General features: G+C 39.1%; 1 protein-coding gene across 1 annotated transcript in view; it reads right to left on the minus strand.

Annotated features, from left to right (window-relative positions):
- The window catches only part of lhfpl2a (LHFPL tetraspan subfamily member 2a), a 45,123-nt gene extending 44,248 nt beyond the window's left edge, over window positions 1-875 (minus strand). The window contains exon 1 of the mRNA XM_047570347.1: window positions 671-875. The gene's annotated coding sequence lies outside the window, so the exon portion shown is untranslated. The remainder of the gene's footprint in view (window positions 1-670) is intronic.
- Between the last annotated feature and the right edge of the window lie 5,618 nt (window positions 876-6,493).

The raw sequence follows: 6,493 nt of genomic DNA on the forward strand, positions 1-6,493 counted from the left end.
TTGGGTTAATCAAGCTTCTCAAAGTGGGATTTGTTGCTTTTTCTTTGTTATATTTGACATTAAATTGAACATATTCGGGTTTTAGGCTTCTAGAAACAAGACATTTCTCTAATTTTCTGACAGTTTATCAACTTACAGAGGATTCACTTAAAGAATAACAGCACATTCGGTTTTAAATTGGACTTTGAGCACAAGTAAAGATTATTTTTCAATTGTTATCTTTAAGAAAAATAACTCAAATGGGCTTTTCACTTATTAACATTACAATAAATTTAGCATTTTGTTATTTTTATCGGGTCTAATTCGAATAAAATCAACTTTTGATGACATAAAATCACATTTAGAAAATAAGTTCTGCAACTTTTAATTAGAAAGTGGAAAACACACACACACACAAATCAATGAAATCTAACTGATGAGTGTCGCAACTTATTAGAGTCCTTATGTGCTCCATTGCCTGGCACAGCATCAGTCTGCTGGTCTCTTCCAACCCACGAGTTTCCCCTCAAATCTCTGAGAGAAAATCCCACAGTTATAAAAGTAAAGACACTCGAGTTAAAGTCACAACATCTGCGGCTCAGATTCTGCAAAGGAAGACTTGTTTCACGGAGAAATAACGTCTCCATTGTTGGTGCAGAGAAAAGTAAAAGCTTAAGGCGCAGATACTTACGCGTAAACTTGCTGGCTGCGCGTATTTGACGCTCTGCAGTCCCGAAGAATCTTCTCCTCTGAAGTTTGTGGAGTTTAATAGTCGGGCTCGATCCTGCTTTCTGATTTTTTTTCCTCCTCTTTCAGAGTCTCTTCATCCTCCCTCCACGTTTTCTCCACAGAAGAATGAATGGCTGCGTCCCGTCCCCTCAGCCCAGACAGACTGCTGCTGGGGATGGGAGTGACTGCTCCGTTAGTGCCCGCCCACATCCACCAGCCCCTGCCTCTCTGCAGCCCAGACTCATGACAATCAATTATTTACTGAACGGTAAATGTGTAAAGTATGCGTTCAGTCACTTACGTTTTATCTGTTTTCTTTGTTTTAAGGATCTCATTTAGCTGAATGCTTCGTCTTCTTGGGGTCCACACTTTACTTTACACAATATATTACACCACATTACATGTCAAAACATACAATTCATCAATTTATATTAAATAGAACGCTTATATTAAATTTAAACAAGAAGAAAATAAAGAAGAAAAATGAATGACATCCAGTCATTTCTACGGTGACCCTGAAGGGTCATTTTAGAAAACGCAACAATTACAGCCTTCAGTGTACCCAAATTAAACTGAAATGTATGGTGGCCCTGAAGGCCAATACACAACAACATTGAAAAAAAACACAACAACATTACAAAAAACTTTTGTATTTTCTGTTATATCGTTGTGTTTTCTGTATTTTTGTTGTTTTTTGCAATGTTGTTGTGTTTCTGAACTGTGTTTTGACCTTCGGGGCCACCATACATTTCAGTGTAATTTGGGTACACTGTTGGCTACATACATTAACAGTACAATACTAAGTAAATCAATACATGGACAAAAAGTCAAAGAAAATACTACGCATTCTACTTTTTCACACTCATCATTAATCAGTTTAGTAGAAATGGAATAATGTTCAAATAAAAAGGACTGCATGATATCTTCCTTTCCGTCTTTCTTCCGTCTTCCGTCTTTATTACCCAACAGAAAAATACGTAAATTTAAGAATAAATATGCAGTAAATAATCATTTTTGCGAAAAAAATAAATTGTTAACTTGGCACTTTGACACAAAGGCTTTAGTATTTGTCTAGTTCTCTTTAGTAACTAATCATTAAAGCTACATTAACTGATTATTTAGGCCACTAGAGGGCAGTGCAATAAATTAAAGGGCAAAAAAAGTCATTGCTATTACAAATAGCATAACTCTCATTCAGTGTAGTTTGAAGAGTTGTGATCACTGAATATGTTACAATGTTAGCGCTAGGTAAAACTGTACCTAGCATAGCCTTGTTGATGAGATTATGTTGTGTAGCTAGCTTTGTATATATCAGATTAATAACTCTAACATTACTCTATGACATAATTAAATCTATTTAAAGTCGTATTTTATTTTACGTTATCATTTTTTTATTCATTTTATTTCAGTTAATCTCTTAATACTGACAACAATCAAGAAAGTCATGCTGCTCCAAATGAAACATGGCCCTGTGACTTCCCTGATAAGGAGACGACCTCAGATCCAAGACGTTTGAGCTACACTTTGAAACTTAAACTACATTTACTGGACCAATTGGTCATCCATTATAGGAAATTGGCACTTTTTTTTTTTTTTTTTTTTGCGGCAGACTATTGTGCTTTCAGTTTGACAGTCCAAACCAAAGGTCAGTCACACTAACAATGATTCCAGGAACAGGATTGATAACATCAGGGCCGTCATTATTGACAGTAACTGCAGTTGTTTAGCCAAAAAAAAAAAAAAAACTCCCCCGAGCAAGTCATGAGACTTCCCTTGTGTTTCCACTCTATTCAAGTCTCATTTGTTTGACCAAGAAGCACAAACCAGTGGGCATCGAGGGCCCGGCACCAGTTGTTTCCCTCACAGTCACAACACTCTCAAAATAGTCCATTCATGCTCGATCACTGTGTACATGAAAATACAAAAGTTGTTGTTTCGAACCGTTCCTGTTCCTTCAAATGGGCCTTGAAGTTTTCCCTTACGAAAGTGTAAGGGCGCCGAATACTTTTATTCAGCAACAATAGAAGACTGGAGGCTGGGAGATGGTGCACGTAAAGATACACATCTAAATCTAATGCTAAATATGGCTTTTCTTGCTGTGCCACATTCACACGGACATCCTGGACCTGAATAGACTGAACCCTCAGTATGTGAACAATCTTCGGGTCTTCGGCTCAGCTGTTGGCCTCCCGTTGAAGGTTGACACTCGGATTTAGAGCGAATGTGACACGTAGCCTCAAATGTTCATGTAATACTGTGTGAATAGCTTCACTAAACGAGTGTAGCAACTGTTTTACGTATATGATAACATGCCCAAGGTATAATCACTGGACTGTGACACTAAACTCAAAGAGGAAGTTTGATTTTGGCTTTGCATAAGTCACACGAATTAAATAATTAGCAACGTTTAGCATTAAGCTTAAGGCCTACAGTATTTCTAAGCAGCCATCTTGTTTTTTTACTAGGTCACAGTGGTCAGTAAATGTAGATAGTGTAGCTTAAATAATTGACACATGATTGAAAGTTAGCTTTACAAAGTATTTATTTCTAAATCCTAACAAAACACCTCGTTTTACCTCTGAATAAATTCTGCCTTAAAACAGAACTCATGAATCCGTGTTTACAACTTGTGGTATTCACCTCGTAACTGGAAAAACTTCACAAGTTTGGTGTGTGTTAGTTTGCTTAGCTGTTAGCAGTTGCCAATCAGTGGTCTTACAAACTTATGTTTCCTTTTGAACGCCAAACGTTTTGTGCACATGACTTTCCACGTCGTAACCACAAGCTCACGAGTTCCATTTGATGACAGGAAATAAGTATTATGCTATCAATCCGTAAGCTAACATTAGCTTTGTTTTGCTTTGTATTGGATTAGATCAAAGCAAACCTAAGCTAAGACAAACCAACAAGTTTTCTAATGTTTTCAGATATTTCAGAAGTGTGTGGTAAGTTAGCCTGTTGCTAGCATGCTAAACCATTAGCCTCAATGGCCCCTAACATGTTGCTAGGAGTTGTTTTCTCACAACATATTTTGTTGGATGTCACCACTTGAACATCATGCAATTTAAGTTCTGATAAAACTTCTGAGCACAGGAAAAGTTTGAGTTTGACACATTTTTAGGTCTCAAAAAAAGGACATGTCCGGGGAAAAGAGGACATCTGGTCACCCTAGGACTGTGGCATCCATAAGATCCTGAAGCTAACAGTTAGCAAGCTAATAACCAGGTAAGACATAATGAAAAAGACGAAACCTATAAGAAAACTAAATCACAATAAATCACCTGTGTAATTTCTGAATATAACAGACATAAGTAATCCACATTTGAAGACAGTACATGTGATTGGTTTATTATACTCACGCTGCCATTTGCTAGCTTTAAGCTAACTGAACTCAAGGTTTTTGAAGGATAAACGAAGACTGCTGACAGTATTTAACCTTTTATAGGACACTAATCGAAATACTTTGGAATTATAAATATCAGTCCTAGAGTGTTATTGTAGGTCATGAAAAGACTTTGTTACCTTTGTGAAAAATTCCTTGTCATTAAGTGGTCAACAAATGTAAACATGTATTTAGAGCATTAGAACATGAGAACTGATTCAGACACTTTCAATCAACATTATCACATTAGACAACAATAGGACACTTCTTCTTCTTCTTCATGGTACCTAATAAATGAGTTAAGCTCAGAGTTCATGCTGAGGTGGACCTTGTAGATGACATTACACCCTGATTAGACCTGAGAATGTTTCCCTGATCTTCTCTGATTGGCTCAATGAAAACCACATGCTTCTAAGTTACCAAATATGGTTCCTTGCCCTAATAAGTGTTTTAAAGAGATTTTCTGTTATATTAACAGTTCAAGAGTCTCAGAATATTTCGTGTACTTGTTACCACATCTTCTCTGTGGTGGTTTTCATACTGTGTGAAGGGCCGTCTCTTTTTTTTATTATTATTATTCTTATTATTAGGCGTGATGAGCTGTTGGATTTCCCCCCCTTCCAGGCTCAAGGTTCAACGCATTCCTGGCTGCATCGGTCAGTACGTTTTTAATCTGTTTTCACAGCCAGGCGGCACAGACAGACACAATCTTGTTTGGAATTCCAGTCCCACTTCACTGTGAGTGGAGAGACCTTCAGTCGCTCCTTGTGAAAATGCCAGAGGAGAATCGAGGGTGGCAGCCGTTGGAGAGTCCCGCATGTGCTCACCCTGGAAAACACTGGCCGAGCTTCACCCCGAGCCCGACATACCTTCACATACTGTCATATCTTCACATACCGTCATATCTTCGAGGGGCATCGCTGTGGAGAAACACATGGCTTTTGTCACAGCTGGAAAAACAAAAAACGTCAGAGCCGGTGAATCGTGGCGTTGATTCAGCAGAGGCAACGTCAGAGTGTGTTTGTCGCTCACAGGATTAAGTGTGAAAGCCACACCAGAAACCACTTTGAAAAGCTAGAGGAGGAGACACCACCGAGGCCGACGGCTCTTAATGACAAGAGGGGGGTGGAAGATGGAGGGACAGTTCACCACAGACGGGCTATGAGAAGTGCAAAAGTGGTCTGAAGGCAGAGCTGAGAAACTCACAGGCTCTGGTTTTACATGAATGGCAAACACTGGCAAACGTCTAATTAAACCAGCCATCCCATCATCCTGAAATGCAGAGTTTTGATTGCAGAGTAAACTAACAGAAGAGACGAGCAATAAATTTATATCCTCAGAGATGTAGAGAGACGCTTTCTCAGAAACATAAAATAATCCTGTGGTGTTCTGCTATTCGGCGTTACCAGAAATCCCAGTATAAATTCTATTTAACAACCGCTTTGGTGGAAAACTGTCTTCTTTTTCCTGAGCACATGCACACGTTGACAAAATTATAAACCACATATTCTTAAAAAGCATAAAAAATGTACAAACATGAAAAAGTGGAGTAAATTTTAAAAATTTAAGCAAGAGACTGGCATCAGAAGTATGCCGTAGGCAGGACACATGGGCGGCTTGTTACTGAGTAAATTATTCAGAGAAATGTGACCTAAAAGCCAATGGCCGACTGGTCCACACTACATTAAATTGCCAAAGTATGAACTTAAATGACATTGCATTCTTGATCCATAGAGTTTAATTTGACGTTAGACCAACCATTGCAGTTATACCAGCTGCACCTCTTCTGGGAAAGCTTTCCACGAGCTTTAGGAGTGTGTTTATGGGAATTTGTGACCAGTCAGACGCTGACGTTGGGTGAGAAAGTCACAGTCTTTGCTCTAATTTATCCCTAAGGTGTTCTATCAGGAGGTCAGGACTCTGTGCAGGCCAGACAAGTTCTTCCACACTAAACTCCCTCATCCATGTCTTTATGGACCTTGCTTTGTGCACTGGGGGACAGTCATGTTGGAACAGGAAGGGATTCGTCCCCAAGTAGGTCCAACAAAGTTTGGAGCATGGAATTGTCCAAAATCTCTTGATATGCTGAAGCATTCGAAGGTCCTTTAACTGGAACTAAGAGTCCAGCTTCTCAAAAACAACCCACACCATTACCCCCCACTCCTCTTAACTAAAATTCACATTTTAGAGGAGTCAGACAAGTACCGTTCTCCTGGTAACCACCAAACCCAGATTGGTCCACCAGATTGCCAGATGGAGAAGAGTGATTCATCAGCGGTGGGCTTTACATTTCTGCATCCAATGCTTTGCATTGCAGTCAGTGATGTTTGGCTTAGATGGAAACCCATTGAGCTGAAGGCCACATGAAGCTTGGAGATCTGCAGCCACTGACTCTTCAGAAAG

Source organism: Mugil cephalus, chromosome 19, assembly GCF_022458985.1.
Source record: "Mugil cephalus isolate CIBA_MC_2020 chromosome 19, CIBA_Mcephalus_1.1, whole genome shotgun sequence".
NCBI classification, from domain to species: domain Eukaryota; kingdom Metazoa; phylum Chordata; class Actinopteri; order Mugiliformes; family Mugilidae; genus Mugil; species Mugil cephalus.